The sequence below is a fragment of the Canis lupus genome, chromosome 2 (assembly GCF_048164855.1).
Source record: "Canis lupus baileyi chromosome 2, mCanLup2.hap1, whole genome shotgun sequence".
In the NCBI taxonomy this organism is placed as follows: domain Eukaryota; kingdom Metazoa; phylum Chordata; class Mammalia; order Carnivora; family Canidae; genus Canis; species Canis lupus.
In genome coordinates, this window is record NC_132839.1 from 76,698,612 (window position 1) to 76,721,798 (window position 23,187).

General features: G+C 35.7%; 1 long non-coding RNA gene across 8 annotated transcripts in view; it reads left to right on the forward strand.

The window, feature by feature from the left end:
- The first annotated feature begins 631 nt into the window (after positions 1-631).
- LOC140622212 (uncharacterized) overlaps positions 632-23,187 on the forward strand; it is a 72,970-nt gene continuing 50,414 nt past the window's right edge. For all 8 annotated transcript variants that reach the window (XR_012021962.1, XR_012021971.1, XR_012021953.1 and 5 more), the window contains exon 1: positions 632-744. This is a non-coding gene — a long non-coding RNA (uncharacterized lncRNA). The remainder of the gene's footprint in view (positions 745-23,187) is intronic.

A 23,187-nucleotide genomic window follows, 5' to 3' on the forward strand; every position in this document is an offset into this window, starting at 1 on the left:
ACAGATTGGGAGGGGGACTTGTTGACCCTATAAGACCTATATCAGAACCATCATGGCAGCCTTTTTCCATGGGTTGCCGGCTATAATCCTAATGGAAATGCATTATAATGACTCTAGGGGCTACCCTGCGGCAGAGGTGGAAGAGCAGAGTGCATCCTCTGCACTTGTGGCTCTTCCAGGATTTTGGAAGCCACAAGGTCAGGAGGTTGAGCCCTGCATACCCCTCACCCCCAGGCTTCTAATATGTAACATATTTATCACTGTCATTGCCTCCCGTTCTTGTCTAACTAACTGCCTAGTTTTTCATTCCTCCCTAAAGAATTTTGGACTCTGCTTCAGGCCACTGTCATATCTAGCTTCCACCTAGCAACTATTTAAAGGCAAGGAATCAATTATCACAACATTCTAGAGAGTAGTTGCCTTTAAGGGGATTGCAGGATCTCCAGATCTTGAACAAGCACATGCAGGATCTTGGGAAGGGTTGGTAACATCTTACTTCTTAATTTATATTATATTATCATTTTGCTGGTGAAAATCTGTGAGTTCATGAAATTGTGTTATATGGGTATTAGCTTTATGTTAAGGCAAACACATGCATTTTTTTTGTGTTTTTAAGAATGCGAAAATGTCTGATGTAATAATGGAGCAGCACTTAAAAAAAAAAAAAAGGCAGTTCTAGCAGGTGAATTTTTAAAATGATTTGAGCAAATCTCACCATCATTGAAGTTATATCTAGAACAAAAGGTAAAATATTAATAATAATGTTAAAGCTGTTGTCTTATATAATTAAGAAAATATGATCACAAACTTTAATAAGTAGAATGATACTCATTTAGTGGTATAAATTCTGTTAGGTTCAGGAAAAAAATGAAGCTTCATTTTACAGTCATACCTTATTCATGTTGACTTGATTTAAAAGGATTTTCTAGGATATGAGAAATCAGTCGTGATATTCACTCTAATGTTTCTATTGTGCTTCTATACAACGTGATCAAGATTGAAATTATCCAAACATCGGTCACTTTCATGGTATTAACTAATGTGTTAGAGAGTATATAATAAATCTGGTCTTTTGGTAAATCAACTTGTAAAGTCACCCACACACGTGTGTTCTGATGATGTTAGCATTTGAGTAAAATCTTCAGAGATTATTGAAGTTTTGAGGTTGAATACCTCCATTTTTTTTTTCTTGGAGTTAAAATGAAAAAGTCATAGTGATTTGGACACCATAATATAAATTATGTACTGGCTCCAAAAACCACATGCTTCTTTAGGAAGCTCAATGAAAAGACTCTGGCCTGGATTCTGTAAGCAACAAAAAAAGGGAGAATCCAATAAAATATAAATATTTTTCCAGATTAAAAAGAGAGGCTATCTGACAATGTTAATGGAGAAGAGCAAATGATGGGAGTAGTAACTCATTTGTCTTTTATTTTAGAATTCAAAATGAGTTTTTATGTATACCACCCACACAATAACTCTGGATAGACACATGGCTTATATCATGTCCATTTTACAGATGAGAATGTGGAAGTTCATGGAGTGTAAGCATTTAAAACAAGATTGCTCAATTACTTACCCTGTTTGTACACAAAATCAAGAATGAAGGACCAAGAGGCATATGAAAAGTCTCTGGTGTGAGGGAACTTGAAGTGTGTGTGAAGAACTTTTTATCTTATTCACTTACACAAAGATTGATATTCATAATCCATATACATATAAGTGCTAAATATCATATTCAGATTAAGTACTGAGAGAATGTTCAGAGAGAAAAAAGAACAGTTCTTCATCACCTTCCCTACTTTTGTCCTTGACATAGTTCTGTACAATAAAAATTGCTCAACATGATACTGATATTGTACTAATAACTTTCATCCAGGAATGTAATTAAACAATGGGTAGTCATATTAAAGAAATCAATCTTGACTTTTCAAGGCTGTTTTTATTATTTTCTTTTTCAAAAATTGCTGAGGATTTGGTATGATTAAATTTTAGAATGTGTTATTCTTTTGATATCTTTTCCATAATAAAGTCTAATAATAAAATTGAGCTCTATTTCATTTGCTGAAAATTAATAAGATTTGCACAGAATCCAATTGTGTTTTATATCTCTTTTTGTTGTTTCAATTGATTATAGTGATTATTTTTTATATAAAAAAATGAATTTAATTCATTTTATTATAAATTAAGGTACTAAACCATCAGTACAAAGTAAATGTTCTAGGAGATAGAAAGAGAATGCTTAAGCATGCATCAAACTTTCTGCTTCCTGGCAATGTATAGTACACTATTTTGTTGGGGAAAAAAAAGAGGAATTACTTTACTCATTGTGTTTAGACAAATTATTTCAATTAAGGGTGGGAAGATCATTAACCACAGTTAATTTTAATGCAAACTGATTATTTATAAAATAATCATAGGAGAACCATAAAAAAGTATATATGCTTATTTGTATAGATGGATTTTTGTTAAGACTAGTAACTTTGATAATTGCTATGCTTTGAATTTCAGTTCAATAAATATTTCCCAAAGGGGATGCCTGGGTGGCTCAGCAGTTTAGTGCCTTCCTCCAGCCCAGGGCACGATCCTGGAGTCCTGGGATCAAGTGCCACGTTGGGCTCCCTGCATGGAGCCTGCTTCTCCCTCTGTCTGTGTCTCTGCCTCTCTCTCTCTCTCTCTCTCTCTCTCTGTGTCTCTCATGAATAAATAAATAAAATCTTGAAAAAAAAATTTCCCCCCAAAACATACATATGCCCAGTTATTGTCTAGGAACAGAAGCTGAGACAGGGATTCTTGTTCAATTGTTCTTAGGGGAAAGAAATGAGGTATGAGGATAGAACAGAGAAAGAAAATTAAGACAGGAAGTAGTTTTGAAAGAGTTTAGTTTTGTTCTGATCATAGGGAAGCCCTAGAGCACCACTTGTAGCATAGACTTTGCCCCACCTTGAAGCAAGGAGGATGCTGATTGAACCCCCGTGCCAGTCAGTCAAACTGAGGTCAGCTTTATGTGGGTGTAGAAGGTTCCTTTTGCATGATGTCATTTACTGGAAGAGGACTTGGGGCAGCTATGAGCCATCATTTACTTGGCCCTGGGTTTTATGAAAGGTATTTTAGTGTGACACCAACAACATCCACTATGTAATATGAGATAGTGCCCTCTTGATATTTACAATCTTAAAAAGATTGCCACATGTTTATATGCTGAAGATATCACACCAAGATTATCTGACAATAAATTCAAGAAAATCTTCACAGAATTGTAGACTTAACAGAGATCATGGTTAGACTTCTCTGAGGTGAAAACATCACATAGAAAGCAGAGAAAACTAATTCAAAACTAATAATTGATAATCTGATTTATAGAATGATCACCGTTTCTTATTTGGGGTTAGAGAGCATATTTTCCAAAGGGGACTTGTTTCATCGTGGCTTTGTGCTTTGGAGGTGGCCTCAGAAGAGAGAGTGACATTCCATCACAGTTCTTTCATATTAACCACTTAATCAACAAAAGCCATCGTAACTAAGCCTTATCCATGGGATATACCCTCATGGTTTGATGGGTATGCTCATGCTCCAGGCTTGCCTAGAACGTTCTTCCCTGCATTCTCCTGTGGACAAACTCCTACTCATTCTCTAAGACCCACCTCACATGTCACTTTTCCAGTGAACAATGCTTTTCTACATCTTCCGGAAAGAACAATCTATTGCTCAGTCTTTCATACCCCTGCACTACTTTGATCACATCTTTGTCATTACACAAAGTTCAGGTTTGAGTTTTGCTTATCAGATAAAGTCTTTCTAAGCAAAAATTGTATCTTTTTTCTTTTTATTTATTTATTTTTAATTGAAGTATAATTAACATAGTGTTATATTAGTTTCAGGTGTACAAGATAATGATTCAACAATTCTATACATTTCTCAGTGCTCATCAAAATAAGTGTTCTATTAATCCCCTTTATTTTACCCATCTCCTACCCACCTCCTCTCTGGCAACCACAAGCTTGTTTTCTATATTTGAGATTCTGGGTTTTTGTTTATTTGTTTGTTCTTTTGTTTCTTAAATTCCACATATAAGTGAAATCATATGGTATTAACCTTTCCCTGACTGACCCTTCCTTCCTCCCTTCCTTCCTTCCTTCCTTCCTTCCTTCCTTCCTTCCTTCCTTCCTTCCTTCCTTCTTTCCTTCCTTCCTTCCTTCCTTCCTTTTTCCTTTCAGTTTAATTGTGTCCCCACAATCAATACTTTGAAATCCTAACCCCTGGGACCTCAGAATGCAACCCTGTTTGGAAATATGTTTGCAGATGTAATTAGTTAAGAAGAGGTCCTGATGGAGTATTGTGGGACCCTCAACCGATATGACTAATATCCTCATAAAATGGGGAAATTTGGACACAGGCATTGTTTTGTGCCAGTCTCAGCCTATTTTTTACCAATGTTATGGCTGGATTGGCCTTTGTGGTTCTTATTATGACTATAAGACATCCTCAGCAATAACCATCAGAACACTTTTAAAAAAGAAAAGTTTATTATTTATAATTCCTGGAAATTACATGACTCACCTGGGGTTATACAATGAGGTCTGGGGTAGGAAAAGAGAGAGAGAGAGAGAGCACAAGCCTGGGGTTCTGCTTTTATTATGGTCAAGGGAGGACACTTAGAAGTGAGCTCACTCTTTATTGGTGAATTTAATACTAAAAGCAGGAATTTAAAGTGCATGGACAGTTCTCAAAATCAACCAAGATCTCTAAGATAAAGGAGTCTGGGAGCAGGGGCAGCCTGGTTCTTTCTCTAATGTATGGCTGGCAGTATGTTTATTGGAGATAGCCATCTTTGCAGTGGATGTCTCAAAAATCAAAGCTTAAGTCAGGAACTTGCATTACAAACAGAAAAACCAACTTAGACCTGCATAGAGAAAAGACAGTGAGAAAAGGCACAAGAAGACTGCCATCTATAAGCCAAAGAGAGAGGCCTGGAATAGATTCTCTTGTCATAGCCCTCAGAAGGAACCAATCCTGTTAAACCTTGATTATAGACTTGTAGCTTCCAGAACTGTGAGGCAATAAAGTTTTGTTCTTAAAGCCACCCAGTTTGTAGTATTCTGTTAAGGCAAATGAATTCTATCTATCTATCTATCTATCTATCTATCTATCTATCTATCTATCTAATCTATCAATCAATCATTTATCTATTTATAGCACAGTGCCTGGAATGTCGTTAATGTTTGAGAGGTACAATAATGCCAACAACACAGGAACATAATAAGAGGGTCTCTGCACAGAATACAGTGGTTAATAAGTTATAGTCACTCTTAAGCCAAGACTTTTATTCAATTATATTGTGATGGAGAGTTTTTCCTCTTTTCCTCTTATTTGTATTTTATAATTTAATTTCTTACTGTTTTCTTATAGATAATTGATTAAAATTTGTCAGTATTTTACATGAGTTTATTTTGATGAAAATTGATTCATGATATTTTATATCTCTGATGCATATATATGGACAGAAAGGTTTAACAATTAGCCACGTATAATGACAATATCACTCCAGATGGCTTGACAACAAACATCTCATATTGAATGCTTGTGCCTTAAAATGAACATTCCAAATTTAGAGGATGATCAGCTAATGGTCTTTCTTCTTCTTCTTCTTCTTCTTCTTCTTCTTCTTCTTCTTCTTCTTCCTTCTCCTTTTCTTTTTTTTGGTAATTCAGTTGTGCCTTTCTCCCATACTCCCTCTCATATACATATACTTCAACACCTCTTACACATACACCACACATACACAAATAATATGAATGGCATGGGAAGAACATTGGTCATCTATTGCCATCATGACTCAGTATTCACCAATGCATTATAATAATACCACAAAACTAGAACAATATTGGAACCATATTTAGATCTTCCAGACATAAAGATTGGTTAACATTGAAACCTATTTCTTAGTTTAAGTAAAATGTGAAAAATACATCTGCTTCTCATACAACTTATGTTAAAAATGCTCTTTTGCCGTGAATGTTCTTTTCTTTTAGGTGAGATAAAGCAAAGTTGTGCAATCATATGTGTCTACCAGAATAGCTTGTGTTATGCCTAACTGTAGGAAAAGAAAATATGATGGAGGGGGCACAATGAAATTGGCCTTATGTATGTATCATTCTATAATATGCAAAAGTTCATTTAATAGTCCTTCTTCCTTGGATTCTAGAAGTGAGAAGTTAGTGATAGGAAAGAAAAAAAAATTGGTGTCAGGGAGTAAGCTCACTTTGATAATTATCCAGATCCTAAGGTAGGAACTAGGATTTGGGCAGTGAGGCAAAATGAAAATGTGGGGCTCTTTGTTTAAATAGTATTAAGAATTTTAAGGCAGCAATAGTGGAGCATTAAACTAAGCATGGTCCTTCAGAGCATGGGTACAGTTCACACACCTGTGAAACTGGCCCTGAGAACAGCCCTCAGATAAGAGCTAACACTTAGTTTTTCCCTAGAACATGATGAATAGTGCTCTAAGTAATTTATAAGAATCAACTCATTTAGTCCTCACATAATCCATGAAAGCATGGTCTTTACATATCCACATTTTAAGAGTAAAAAAAAAAAAAAAAAAAACCCTGAGGCATAGAAACATTACAATAACTTGCCCAAAGTTACACAACTTTGTGCCACAGCAGTAAAATCCTGGCATTTTATTTTCAGAGTCATATTTTTAACAACTAGCTATTGTGTCCTTCTAGATAAAAACCTTTCTAAAAAAAACAGTGTCAAATAAATATATTATTTCACGCTGAAGATTCAGCACATAAAAATATTCCCTAGTCTCTATCCTTGTACTGATAACTCTACATAATGGCAGTTTGTGCTTAGAGTAGGCATATTGCCTTCTCCTAATTGGTTGTAGGTCATTAGAACCGCCATTTAAAAAGTGTTTTATGTGTACCACTGATTTTATAAAGCACTGGATCCTATTATGATTGTTTAAATGAACTGAGTTAATTTGGTTTTCTTTGATATTACTTATAATGATTCTGTACACATTTGATCTTTCTATTTTTTTAAAAGCAAAGCCGCAATTAATTTTTTTAGGTGTTATGCAATTAGTTGATTAATTTTCTATCAGTTTCTGTGCACTTACACAGTAATCCTGATCACAGCAGGTTATCATCATACAATCTGGACGTGTTATTAATCAAAAGTAGCACAGCTGGAACCCGAAGCAACAAGGGACTCAATAGCACACCCAAAGACCAATTTTAATTACAAAAGAGAATGAGCACCTCAAGTAGAGGCAGTCACAGTTCAGGCAGGCTTGAGTGCAAAGCATTCCAGCTCCTAGGCAACAAGTATTAAGTTTGACATTCTTAAGATGAGGTGACTGATGGAGGAAACTGACCTTGTTAGTGTGGCTCCAGAGAGAAAAGCCAGACAGACTAACCACATGGCCAAAGAGGTTTTCTCATTTCTGTTTTGATTTCTGAGAGTGGTAGGGGCCAAAATATCTAACCTGACAGACTCGCAGTACCTGGTGTCTGGTAGATGGTGTAGAACATTGTTCTCCTCTTGGAGAGCTGGGGTGATGGGAATGACCAAATGAGAAGGAGAGCAGCAGAAGAAGCAGCCCTAGTTTTAAATTCTGTTCTAAATTTATTTGGTAAACATTGATTTGAAATATTTATTTAAATTGTAATCCAATCAGATAAGTAATGCCCACAATTTTTAAAATGATGTATTGCTCTTTCGAGTAGAAAATATTTCTTTCTTACAAGGATGTTGTGATTAGACAGCAAACTTTATCATCAGTTGCCAACAGGATACCTCATACTATAGTGGTCATGTAGTTATTTGTTGAATGAACGCATAAATAAATGAATGACAAATCGAACGATGATTTGTTTGGGGAGGTGGGTAGGAAGGAGAAAATTTCAGGCTTATTTTGGAAAATAATAGTCTTTCCTTATGACAAAATCTGTAACTTATTTCTCAGCTAAAGTACTCTGATCATCTTCTGAACATATATTCCTGCTGTTCAACTTTCCAAATATGAAACAGCCTCTGCCTTTTATGTCTTATGCTGAAGCTTTTCCCTATCATTTTATTGAGAAATATAGATTAGTGGCCTCATAGACCTATAAAAAAGTAGATTATCAATTTGTTTTGAATAAAAGTTGCCTTTAAAAATGTCTTATTTGAGGTCAGTCTAAGAGAAGGCTTACTTCTCGCAGTTGTTTTTTTTTTTTTCTATTAATCTCCTATATCTCAATCTTTACACAACTGCCTCCATAAGTTTTGTGTAAATATTAGATGTTTTGCCTTTGAACACCTATGAGAAAACATTTAGTTTGCATATTTTATAAAATCATAACTAGAGGGCTACACTTTGCTCTCATTAAATGTTCTCCAAACAATAGACCTCATGACAAATTTCTGCAAGAAAAAAAATGTTGGTGTAAATAAATATCCATACTTTTTGCTGTTGACTGCCTTGCTTCATTTTAATATAATCATTTAGTTTTGTCTATAGATGCCTTTTATTTTTTTTATTTTATTTTTTTTTTAATTTTTATTTATTTATGATAGTCCCAGAGAGAGAGAGAGAGAGAGAGAGAGAGAGAGAGAGGCAGAGACATAGGCAGAGGGAGAAGCAGGCTCCACGCACTGGGAGCCCGATGTGGGATTCAATCCCAGGTCTCCAGGATCACGCCCTGGGCCAAAGGCAGGCGCCAAACCGCTGCGCCACCCAGGGATCCCTATTTTTTTAAAGATATATTTTAATCTGTATATACTTCAAATTATTTTATGAATAGGCAAGAGATCTACAATAAGGCAATTTTGATGAAAACTTGCTATTGTTTGGAATAAAGGGAGTCATGGTATAAAAAATTTATTGCACAGAATGGGATAGCTTGAGCTCCATGCTAGCTGTGTGATTTTGAGAAAATTCCTCAGTCTGTCTTGGCTCCTGTTTTTCTTTGATAAAATGGGCATATAAATCCCAATATTCAGTAATGTGCTGAAGCTGATTGACTGCAAGAGCTGACCGGTAAATATTCATGAATTTTACAAGCCCACTTCTAAATCATTGGTAGGTTGAAATTGGCCATGGTTGGAATATCTATGCCACAGAAATTGTCATGTACTATAAATCAGGACTTTAACAAAAAATAAAGCAGCTTATTAGTATACATACCATTGCTCACTATTATAAAGAGCAAATGAGCAAATAAGATAATGTATATAAAAGTGTTTTCCAATCTTCAATATTCTATGCTTAAAAATCAAAGTAGTGAGGCAAAGAGACTTATCATTGAATAGTGTCACATGTTTCTCAATTATTGCTTAATCCATAATTCAAAATGTCTGATTTTACTTTTAAAAAGTCTTATAAAAAACTGTTTGAAATAAAAAAAATGTTTATCTCTGAAGGAATATCAGTGGAAAGATAAGAAAGTAAAGTAATACATTTTTCTCTCTTGGAAGATATGAAACAATTCAAACAAACCCACATAAGATAAGAAAGGTAAGTGGATTGAGGTTAGCACAGAAGAAAGCATAGAGTAGTAAATCCTAAACAGAAAGGAAATTGATCAGGAAACTAATTATTGGAAAAACAGTTTATGTACAAAACCTTTTAAATTATGTAAAGACATATTTTTCAGCTTTTATTGAGGTATAATTGACAAATAAAAAATTGTATATGTTTAAGGCATACAATTTGATGTTTTCTTATACGTTGTAAAATACCACCATAATCAAGCAAATTAACATATCCATCACCACACATAGTTATCATCTCCTTGGGTGTGTGTGTGTGTGTATGGTGAGAACACTAAAGATCTATCCTTTTAGCAAATTTCAAATATACAATATGATATTCTTAATTATGGTCATATTACTGTACCTTAGATCGCCAAAACTTATTGATCTTGAGTAGTTGAAACTTTGTACTTTTTATTAATTAATTTTTTTAAGATTTTATTTATTTATTCATGAGAGACACACAGAGAGAGAGAGAGAGAGAGAGAGAGAGAGAGGCAGAGACACAGGCAGAGGGAGAAGCAGGCTACATGCAGAGAGCCCAATATGAGACTCGATCCAGGGACTCAATCCAGGGACTCCAGGATCACGCCCTGAGCTAAAGGCAGACACTTAACCCCTGAGCCACCCAGGCATCCCAAAACTTTGTACTTTCTAATCAATAGCTTTCCAGATCCCCTTCCCCCAGCACCTGGCAACCACCATTCTACTCTCTGCCTCTATCATTTGGACTATTTTAGATTTCATATATAAATGAGATCATGCAGTTTGTCTTTCTGTGTCTGGCTTATTTCACTTAGCATAAGGACTTCCAGGTTCATTCATGTTGTTGAAAAGGTACAATTTTCTTATTTTTTAAGATTGAATTATCTGTTGACAAACATTTACATTTCTGTACATAAACAACAAACTACTTGAAAAGGAAGTTAAGGGCAACCCGGGTGGCTCAGCGGTTTAGCGCCCCTAATCCCACCTCAGGCTCCCTGCATGGAGCCTGCTTCTCCCTCTGCCTGTATCTTTGCCTCATTCTCTCTCTCTGTGTCTCATGAATAAATAAATAAAATCTTAAAAAAATAAATAAAAGGAAATTAAGAATCACATTTACAATAACAACGAAAATAATAAAATACTTAGGAGTAAATGTAACCAAATAGGTAGAAGACTGTACACTGAAAATGATAAAACATTGATAGAAGAAATTAAAGAAGATACAGATAAAAGGAAAGACATTTTGTGTTCATGAATTAGAAGAATTAATATTATACAATCTCCATATTACTTAAAACGATCTAAGGAGTAAATGCAATCTCTATCAAAATCTCAATGGCATTCTTTTAAGAAATGGAATAAACAATCCTGAAATTCATATTGTACCACAAAACCTCAAATAATGAAAGCAATCTTGAGCAAGAAGAATAAAACTGGAGGCATCACACTTTCTGATTTTAAAATTGCATAAAAACTTAAAACAAGATTAATCTATTTCTTATGTTATTAGAGTACGCTTGCATGCAAATGGAGTGGTTGGCTGTTCCCTATCAAAAATATTCTCCCTCTCATGTCTGTGCTTCAGAGGGACACGAGTGATGAGGAATCGCATTCTCTAGGTCTCATGCTCCTCAGCCAATAGAGTATTTTTCATTATTCTGGTGCATTTCTTCTCCAATGGCTTCCATGCTGGGTTTTGTTTCTTTTCTTTTCCTTTCTTTTATTTAAGATATAAATTTATTTATTTATTTATTTATTTATTTATTTATTTATTTATGACACAGAGAGAGAAGGTCAGAGACATAGGCAGAGGAAGAAGCAGGCTCCCCGTGGAGCAGGGAGCCCCATATAGGACTCAATCCCAGGACCCCGGCATCATGACCTAAGCCAAAGGCAGACACTCAACCACTGAGCAACCCAGGTGTCCCTATCCTGAGTTTCAACCTTTCTGTTCCTTTCACAATTCTTTTTCTTTTTCTTCCCATACTTCCATCTCCATTTTCTTTTGCTCTCTTCTACTTCCCCACATCATTCATTTATTATTCTAGGATGTTAAAAAAAAACTCACTTCCTCTTTCTTTCAGACATTCCCAATTCCAAGTCTTTACTCAAGTATTCCCTCTGCAAGGGATGCCATACATCTTGGTCTGTAATAGGCTCTGAATGTCCAGACACAATCCATCCTTCATGATCCAACTCATATGTCATCTCTGTGATGGTATTATATTCATTTTCTAGGGCTATTATAACAAATTACTCCAAGCTTCAGAGCTTAAAATAACAGAAATTGTCTCTAACAATTTTGGAGGCCAGAATACAAAATTAAAATGTTGTCAGGGCGCCACTCTCTCTCTGAAGGCTCTAAGGGAGAATTCTCATTTATCCCTTCTAGTTTCTGGGACTCCAGTCTTTCTTGGTTTATGGCAGCATAATTTAATCTTTGTTTTCTCCCTTGTGTCTCTGGGTCTCAAATCTTTCTTTTTTCTTATAAGGACACCAGTCATTGGATTAGGGCCCAAGTTAACTTTAAAATTATCTAATCTAGAGATTTTTTTTTCTTTTTTTTGCTTAATTACATCTGTAAAGGCTATAAATTCCCAAATTAAGCCACATTCACAGGTACTGAGAGTTAGGACTTGGACATATTCTTTCCAACACAGAATTCAACCTGCTGTAAAATTGAGTTCCTTCATTCTTCAGCCAAAAGTTTTATTTTTATCACCTGAATTCTCCTATGGCCTCATCTGTATTTCACCTAAGTGATTGTAAAGTTCTGTCCTGAGTTGAAATTATTTGCAAACCTATCTGATTTTCCTAATAAACTATAAATTCTTTAAGGATTGGGTTTCATTCATTTTTATCCAATCAAAGTCTGAAACAGACTTACATGAAGGAGTATCTGACTCATTGTTTGGATGCTTATAACCAAACACATTGAACTATCATTTGCATGTATTCCTTTAGTCCTAAGGGAGCTATAATTCCAAATCTTTTTGTTCATAAAATATACAATCCAAAAGCATAACCTTGGCCAGGATAATGCATAGTAAAACTATTGTAGATGAATCTACTGTGTTATTGAGCAATATTTGGAACCAAGTAGAATTTGTATCAAGGAAGAACATTCTAATTTAAAGAATTTCTCAGTGTTCATTTTTTTTTGTCAAAGTAAACTTATCCAGTGAATAAAAGCTTGTTTAAAAAAAATCCACAGCACTAAGATCTAAATTTCACGTAAATTTTTACAGTCACATGTCAAAAGCTGGTAGAAAGGCTCATTTCTGAAGACAACTGTCATCAGAAGTGACAAGCCCGTCATATAAATTTAGTGGAGATGGAATTTAGTACATTACAACTTTAAACTGGAATTTAGTTTGACATGAACAAGAAGTCAGAGTAAGTACCCAAGTAAGGAACACGTTCCCATCCATGATAATTTAACATGCCTGCTGTACAATTTCCATAACCTTTAACAAAACGTCTCCCCCCGCCCCCCGCAGGATTTACTGATATGCAATCAAATGTAATTTTTCCCCTTCTCAATGTTTCAAGTTTATTGGTTAATATTGCTTAGTCGAATTCGATAACTGCCATTTATCATTTTGCAAATGTGCAATTTATTCACTTATTGCAGGATTTACATTTATTTCAGATCAGATTGATTGGAATTTCAAATCTCTAAAGCTTTAATTTCATCTAGTTGCAATTATGTAAAAAGCATGAGTCAATTTCCAAATAAAATCAGTCTATATTTATACTTTTACTACATCTAGTGGGAGTTGGCTTTTTTGGAACAGCTTCTGGCAAATGTTCTTGTCACTAGACATAAAGATTGTAAGAGAAAGACATTCTGCACTCTCGCCTTATGGTTAGAAAGCTTCCCAACCATTGTTCCACATTTTAAAAAAAGAAAGTCAAATGTTACAAGCTTCCGTAAGTCATAGCCAGACCAAAGTGCTGTTGTGACAGCATGTATTAAGTTGGGAAAAGACAAATTAGTGGTAATTCTTCTGTACGTGAAAGTAGAAATTTACCACTTGAAAGATTGTCATGCAAATGTCACTTGTGACAAAATACCTCTGGCATATTTGCATAAACTTCTCTTGGGGACCTTATGAATTTAAAGTAATAAAGAAAAAGCTGCAGGTAAGTTTGTCCATATGGGACCTGGCATCCTACATTCACATCTCTCTCTATGAAAAGGAAAAGTCCAGGAAGATTACTCATGACAGAAGTGTCTGGGGTCAGTGAAGGACTATGATTTGTGGCACAAGTCCTCCTACAGCTCACACAACAGCTGTTTCTCAGTTTCCACATGCCTCAATTTCACAAGCAGTTGTCTGTTCTTTAGGGTTTAGAAACATATTTTATGCTTTTTGTGTTTCCTGTACTGTTGGAGATAGGAGGCAGTGTAACTTAATGGATATTTGGAGTCATCCCAGAACTCAACAATTATTCTGGCAACAGGTAGATGGGCCATGATCCAAAGAAGCAATTGGAATTATCACTGCAGTATGGTTGGAAGTTGAAAAAGGTTTTTTTGCCCTCATGGAACTCACTTGTAAAAACAATTAAGCAAATATCATAAAGCCAGTTAAATGTTCTGACAGTAAAGTACATGTACTAGGAAAGCTCATGGCATAGGCACACAACAGGGAGGAAGAGCTATGTCAAAGAAGGTTTGGCAGACAAAGTACCTATTAATCTTTGAAGCATTGAGGAAATATGTCAAAGAAGGCTTCACAGATGAAGTATCTATTAATCTTTGAGGCACAGAGGAAGAAGGAAGAGATTAAATTCCCATGTCCAAAGGCCTAGATACAAGTGTGAACAGATATTCCCACAAATATGTGGGGAAATGTTCATTTTGTTAAGAAATAGCCATATTAATTCCACTTTACTGATGACAGATCAATAAGGGAAGGTCAACAGTCTAAAAAATGGCACCATTAAATCAATACTCACCTTTTCACTTCAAATTTAACTTTGCATAAGTGTGATTAGGACTTCTCTTTGTCAGATAATATATATTAGACACAAAACTCTTTGCCTTCATTGGCAAGTCAGTCCCAGTACTGTGTTCCAACTACTCCACTACTCCTAGTCTTAAATGTCTATGAATTAAGACCAAATATATTAGGAATAAAGAAATCACTGTAGGAATATCAATCAGAGGGAATTAAAAGCAAGGAGTTGTCTATAAAGGTATTTAAAGGAGTGAAATTGTAAAAGAGAAAGGAAAGGTGACTGCAGAAGAAAAAACTTGAGGGGCACCTGGGTGGCTCAGTGGTTGAGTGTCTGCCTTCAGCCCAGACCCCCTTCTGGGGTCCCAGAATCAAGTCCCACATTAGGCTCCCCGCAGAGAGCCTGCTTCTCCCTCTGCCTATGTCTCTGCCTCTCTCTGTGTCTCATGAGTAAATAAATAAATTTTTTTTTTAAAAATGGATAATGTAAATTCCAAAGTTGATTATAACTATGGACTAGAGTCTAAGCACCTGCAGCCAAGTTGCCAGATACACCATCATGACCAGTTCTGGATCTGCTAAATGGGAATTACTTTGACCATGGCTGGAACTTCTCAATAGGTACTACCTCCATCCACGCTGCTGAACCAAAAATCATCCTACCTGTGCTGTAGACACTGCAATTTCCAACAACCACCACCAAGTGCCATACTATTGGATTCAAAACAAAAAGCTTTCTCTCAATCTTTTGACCTTTCACAAGTCTTCCTATTGGCAGAACATAGACTTAATAGAAATCCAGCTAGCAACAGATCATAGGAAACATAGTTGGCAGATGCCCACCCCATCAGTGCTGAGTACAGAAGAGTGGGCATGGGGCCTAAAACTCAGCTAAATCACCTCCTCAACCTATGTTCAAGACTGGAGTGAGATTCAACATGAAATCAACTAAGAACCAAGATGGAATTTTTGCCCTGTTTTAAAAATAAGATTTAGCTGAGTAAAAGTTATACTAGAATCACACTGAGGTTTTAGTTCAATTATACAATTAATAAATATGACTTTCAACCAAATTAAGGGTAGCAAAATACCATAAGGCATTATTCAGGTGTATCTCTGAATGCTATTCAAAGCTGAGAGGGAGATACTCTAACAAAACCACACTGAGCCTGTGCTTCAAAATTCTCTTACCACCTTCTCTTTTTTCCCCCCAACAATAGACACCTGGTGAGGGGTGGGAGGAGGAAAGTGAAGAGGTTTGTTTTCCTGGATCCTCAATCTTGGTATGTACTGGGGTTGGGATCTTTTTAATGATTCTTCCCTCCTCAGTGGTAGGGAAGGTCTAGACCCAGTACATTTTCCTGCCTCTGTCCCAGGGGTAGAGGGTATTATCGCCTACCTTCCCCCAGCTATACTGGCTCTTTACTGGTGCCCTGAAGGCAGTAGAGTTTGCTGCTCTAGCCACAGAGGTTTAAAGCTTTTGTTCTATAGTAGGGAGCAGGAAAAAGGATCCTGGGTGGCACTTAATGACTTGTTCATATCCACTGCTATCCCCTCCCCTGCATGCTCCAGGGTAGAAGCTTTCTCCTGTCTTGTACCAGCCCAAATCTTTCTTTGTAAACACTCAATGAAGTCCACTGAAGAAGTTTCTGTAAATTGCTAATTTCCCTGTATCTGTGGTTTCTAGTCTTCTATACTATCATGCTAACCAATGCTTGGCCTGTGGCAATTCATTAAAAAAGAAATTTTAGTGAATTTTTCTTACTTGCTTGTATGTCACTCAGTGTCTGTCCCAGGGAAGCAAGTACTCATATCCTTCTCTCCTTGGAAGTATCTGTCTTTACTTAGATTTTAGGTTAGTTGGTTGCTCTGCAACTTTCACCCTTGTAGGGGTTCAAGAAAAGTTGTGAATTTTTAGGTTATCCAATTTTTTTCTTGTAAATTTGTAGTGACGCTCTTTCACACTCTACATCTAAGCAGAGGCGAGAAACCCACTATATTCTTTTTTTTTTTTACCCACTATATTCTTGATTCACACTTCATTTCTGTGATTGAAGATATTCTGCACGTTTCTCCTCCTTTTTTTTTTTTTTTTAAATCTGTGTGGGAAATATCAGAAAGGGAGACAGAACATAAAGACTCCTAACTCTGGGAAACGAACTAGGGGTGGTGGAAGGGGAGGAGGGAAGGGGGTGGGGGTGAATGGGTGACGGGCACTTGACGGGATGAGCACTGGGTGTTATTCTGTATGTTGGCAAATTGAACTCCAATAAAAAAATAAATTTATTATAAAAAAAAATCTGTTTCTTCATGGATAGTCTTCCTAGTTCAGTGATCCACACATCTTATTTCAATTTACTTTTCTGGTGTTTCCCCCTCCTGCAATGCAATCAATTCTCCCTCTCGCCAATACTGCTGATTAAACTTTCTTAAAGTCTTTCATGATTCATGAACAACTTCCTAAGTTTGTTGTTGGGTTTTTTTTTTGGTAGTAATGTTTTTTTATTTTAATAAAGCACTACTATTCTTCATAGAACAATTTTGAATGTGTTGTGGTATCTTCTTCAATTAAATACATAATTGTGCTTAGGAACCTATTCTGGTGATCTTTTCTTTAATTATCAAATATATATATGTATATATATATATATATATATATTTGTGTATATATATGTATACACATAAATAAACATATAAACATATGCTTATATACACAGAGTCTTAAAAAACCTGAGCCCCCAAGTTGGAGGCCTGACCTGGGGTAACTCACTCAAGCTGTCTGAGCTTCACTTAGCTTCCTCAGATTTAAAATGGGGGACAATTATACTATGTACCTCCCCAGAATCCTTCCAACACGACTCTTGCTTGCCTTTCCACATCAGCCATCATCACTTTCCTTTGAGTGGCCTTTGCTCCAGACATGCCAGCCTCCCTGCCCTTCCCAGATCACAGCAATTATGTTCGTTCATGCCTCCATGCATCTGTGCGTACTGGTGTTTTCTGCCTGAAATGGTTTTGCTTTCAATGCCCACCTGGCGAGCTCCTACCATTCTTTACGTCTCGGTTCAAGAGTTCTGTTCCTTAGGCTTTTCTTGGGTTTCCCAGGCAAAGTTAGGGATTATCTTCTTTACTGTCTCACGATACTGTCCTACTATAGTCTATTCTATTTTTAATATCTTTATGCTTTCCTTTTATATTTTCTATGGTTTCCTCCGTCTGATTTTCTAATTTACCATTTCATTTTTCTTCAAATTTATCTTGCCATTTATCTCATTATTTACTTCAGTTATATTTTTTATAGTTACATTTCCACTCGGTATCTCTTATTGATTTCTTGTTCTTGCTTCATATTCCTACTATGTCATCCCATGTCTCCTGGAGGGTCTTTGGCATGGTTATTTCACATTTTTGGATTATTTGTTTCAATAAATCTGCTTTCAGTGTTAAAAAAACTATATTAATACTTTCATAAAACTATGAGACAAACATGTGCATTTATACAACTGCATGTCAGTCATGCCAGATCCCTGGGGAGGGAATTCCCAGCACGACCTCATTCATCTGTGAAGGCACAGAGCAATCCTTATTTGGGCATACACATTCAATTACTTGTCCAGTATGGTCAGCACTCTACTTCTTGATGGTTTCCTTCTGTTATTAATGCGCATGTCCAGTTGTCTGCTTCTTAGAGCAGACATTTACCTTCCTCATCCACCAGCCATTGGAGGAGGACTAGGGCCACATAGATGATTAATTCGACCCATTCTTCTGGGAGGGTTTCCTGGTGGCCCTCTTCTATCATCATATCTGGAATCAGAGGAGTTTCCATAGCCTCTTCTCTTTTTCACATCTTGCTGAAGCAGAGTCTTAAAAAAAAGAAAGAATATTCCTCTCATGGTTTTAATTATATTTTTTTCACAAATATATAATTCAGACATTATTATTTGTGTGATGGCTACTAAAAAATGTCTATAATCTTATAATTTCAAAAACAAATGTCTTTCTTTGCCTCCCTTTAAAAAAACTATAAATACTTTTGTGCCAAACCTTCATATACTCTTACAATATACTTAATACCCTTCCATATTTAGTGTTTTATTTTTCTTAAATACTATATACTATACAGATATTTTATGACATTCTGATTGATCTTAAAATTACACTTCAATCTCATATGCTATGTTATCCATCACTAACATTGTGGTAAAAGCCTTGTTTCCAAAGCCATAGGTGACCCTAAAAAACACCTTAGGTAAAAAGTTGAGGAATAGTTGGGAATATTGGAATTATGTGTTTTTCCTGGTTTCAGAGTATCTGAGAGCCAGATATGATCCATCTTTATAGTGATAGAAGGTCATTTAGAAGAGTAAAGACCACAGACTTTAGAATTAGGCAGACATAAATTTGAATACTGGCTCTACCTTTGGTAACTATATGACTTCAGACATGTCAATTAGCATTTTGAGCCTGTTTCCTTACCTGAAAAAGGATATAATAACGGCAACTAACTCTTAGGACTACTGTAATGATTAAATTTTAAAAATCCATATGTATATATACACACACATACAGACATGCATAGATATATGTATACATATACATATACATACACACAAAGGTCTTAGCCAAGACCCTGTATAGTAGGAGCCACTTCATGGAGGGTATAAGTGTGATATTAATGACTGGAGGCAAAAAGAAATCATGGAAAGAAGTAAAGTATTACTTAGAAGGCCTACTATGAGACAGGTACAATGCTAAGAACTTCTTTTGCATAACTTTATCTTATCCTCACAATAATCCTAGAGTGTAGGGCACTTGGGTGGCTCAGTGGTTGAGCATCTGCCTTTGGCTCAGGTCATTACCCTGGGTCTTGAGATCAAGTCTCACATGGGGCTCCCCGCAGGGAGCCTGCTATTCCCTTTGCTTATGTCTCTGCCTCTCTCTCTGTGTTTCTCATGAATAAATAAATAAAATCTTTTAAAAAAATAATCCTAGAATGTAGATGTTAGAATTTTCATTTTATATATTGGCAAATGAATAGAAGGAGGAATTAATGGGAACTGGAGGCATATAATGCTTACATCTTTCTCCCAATCTCAGATAGCCCAAAGGACAGACCAATATTCTAAGAACTTAAAATATGTATAGATTCTTCTACATTACTCTGTGTCTTTTCTGTATCAGTATCCAGCCAGTAAAAAAAGGAAACCTACTTCTTTAAAACAGATGGATTTATTACAGGGCATTGAGTATAGTCTTGTAAAAACTGAAATGCTAATTAGAGATACTGAAGCAGCAGAGACACATCAGGAAGGAGCCACTGTTTTTAGACTAGAAGATCTAGGTGAAGGGATAGCGTTGTGGCACCCAGGCACTTGGAGTCACCTGGTAAGAGCTGGAATTACAATAGAACCATCTAGAAGGATCTGGAACAAGGAAGACATCCCAGCAAATGAAAGACACTACTGTAAGCAAAGGGAAAGCAAGAAAGGTATTTGTTTTCCCTTTCCTCCCTCTGGTTTTCTGATCATCTACTGTTTCCTCCCATTGGCTAAACTAGTATAAGCTGCCTAATTAAAAACAAAAACAAAAACAAAAACAAACCAACCAACCAACAAAAAACAAGGAAAACACAACTTAGAGGATTCCGTGGTGCTGTGATACAAAAAAAGAAGCAAAAGCATGAAAAATGGACCTGAGAACAAACTGCCAAAGACAAGCACCATTCCCCCCCCCCCGCCCGCCCCACTACTCCCTTCCAAAGTGACCCTGCTTTCTATAGCCTATTTTGTGAATGCCTTTGTCAAACACATTCTTTCTTTTTCCACTTGGTCAATTTTCTGTTACGTATTTGACATAGCTGTTAATTTTCTTTGTTTTTCATGTCATTTGTGTAAATCTCTTGGGACTGGGATCCTATCACTCCAATCTAATGGAAACACAGCCTGTCCTCATATTGAGAGAGGTGTTTACTAGATACTGAATGATAATGAAGATGGGTTTTGAAATGTGACAGATGAACACATCTTTGGTGTGCCATATACTTCCTGAAGTGAGTTGCAGACCAATTGTTTACATTGACTCCATGTTTAGCTGCTCCTGATAACTATGATGTTATTTATTCTCAAAATGCCTAAGTAGGACTACCGTACTTTGTTTACTAGCAAAGTTTGTGTTGGTTTTTGTACTTACGAATTCACAACTCTTATTCGTCTTAGTAGTTTTTGATGCTTTGCTGTTTAATTTTTTTGACTGGTTCCCCTGCCTAAGACATAGGTTCCATAAGGATAGAAACTTAGCATACATTTTGCAAGGCTACATGACTCAGAGTGAATACTCAATGTTTGGGATTCAGTAAATGCCTACTGTGTCTAACCAATGCTTCATCTATTATTGTATTTTTGTGATTATAAATTGTCTTCTATTATGCATTAAATGAATCTTGACAGTTAACTTTATTAGAACTTGTTGTCTTCTTAGATGTATTAGTATCTTTGCTACTATAGCAACCCTATTATGAATGTGTAGCTTTTAAGAAGAAATGAGGTAAAATTTATCTTTGCATTTTCTCTAACATTGATTTAATCTATTTAATCAATATCAGATATTTCATGTTTGCAAGTTTATGTAATACAGTATTGAAGAGAATTCTGTTTTCCCCAGTTTGAAACAATACTTTATCATGAAATAATTTAAACCTTCTTTTATTAAAAGGATCTCATGTAAATCTGATTAATTTACATAGCCCAATATTGATTTTCATAAGAATGTTGAAATATAGTCATATATTCATTGCTTAAATTATTTATGTCTGCCCTAACAAAACTCCCGGTAGTTTTTATGATGCCTATGTAACTAGCTATGTGCAATCTGAGATGAGTTGCTTATCTTCTTACAGTGTCATTATAAATATCATATAACAATCTTTCATGTCTCCTTAAATTGTACAATTCTATGATTTTAGTAGCTACGTATAATATGTTGCCATAACTACAAATAAGTATGCTATTTCCACTGATTCTAGCACACAAGATATTTGCTGAACATCCCTGCTTAGGGGTTTGGACAAAACCTACAAACTAATGCAACATAGTAAAATACAGAACAAAGATTCTGAACTAAATCGCCTAGGTTTGAATCTCAGTTCTGCTACTTACTAGTTTTGCAATCTTGGGCAAGATATTTAATCTCACAGTAAATATTCCATTCTATAAAATTGAATGATAATAATACCTACTTCAAGAGTTGCCATGAGGATTAAATGAGTTAATAACAGATGTAAAGGCATTTGGAATAATTCTTGGTAAGTACCATATACATGTAGGCTATTATCCAGTTGTAAAAGTAATCATGTGACTTCACTGCTTTGGACCTCTCAGGAGTATCCTAATACCCTTAGAATATACCATCCCAATTCCTTATAGGTCATAACCCTATATCACCTAGCCCCTGCCTACCCTCAACTCACCTCATGCTATTCTTTCTTAGTTTATTCTAATCAGTAACTCCAGTCGTCTTCATGTTCCCAGACATGCTAACTTATCTCCCATCTCCAAGTCCTATATCTGTCAACCTGCCCCCCTGGAAGGTTCTTCACATGAATGACACATTCTCATTTCTGGGTATCAACTGAAAAATGCTTTCTCCTCAGAAAGGCTTCTCTTGCTCTCATCCTATGTAATTATTTTATCACCCTGCACTGTTCTATTTTCTATCATAGAATTCTTTATTTTCTTCCATGTCCTTATGGTAATCTTTTCATTTTGCTTTATTTTTTATTGTATCTTCCTCAGTAGAATATAAATTCCTCATGGTCAGGAAACTTCAGTGTATTGCACACTATTTTATTTCCGGTGTCTGGAATAGGGCCTAGCATAAAAGAGACATTCGATAACTATTTGTTCAATACATACGTGAGAATATTAAAGAATGAATATAATGGACTGAATGTTGTGTGTTTCAAGCTTAGAAGAGATAAAACCTTGGAAATATTGATAAATAATTATATAGCAAGAGCAATTGGGCTAGATTCTCCAGACTAGTCTTACATGTGTAGATAAATAGAGAAGGTTTCTGAGGATCCACTAATTACTTTGGCACTATTTGAGTCATGTGAAAACTTGAAAAAAAAAAAAAAGAGTCTATGAAAACTTTAGGACTTAGTGTATAATCAAGAGCTGAGCTATCAAAAAAAGACTTTCTAAGGAAAAGGAAGTTTCCCAAGTTAAGAAGCTAACTAAAGAGACTTGGTTATGGCTCATGAATGCACTTCCCAATATACTAGGACTGAGTTCTGTCTGTAATTTCCACATCATTGAAAATCCATGAGGGCTGGGATCAAATGTGCTTCAGTCCCATGTATCAAGCACATTTGGGCTCAGTCCATAGTTTTTAAATGAAGCGGGAAAAGAATTCCTATCTATTGTCCTTATCTTTGGGAAAAGAATCCAAATTATAAATTTACTCAGCAGGAATAAAATATATGGTTATTTAAAAATATGTGGTTAGAGAGGCTTTTATTAGAAATCGTTGCCATGGAAAAATGCATTACTTTATTTAAAGCTGCAAAATTCTATGAAACAGATACTCTTAATATTCCATGTTACAAATGAGATGGGTTTAGATACTCACTGAGCTACAAAATTAAGGAGCTATCGTTGAAACCCAAATTGTACTGATTCTAGAACCAAAAGTCTCAAGCCCTCAC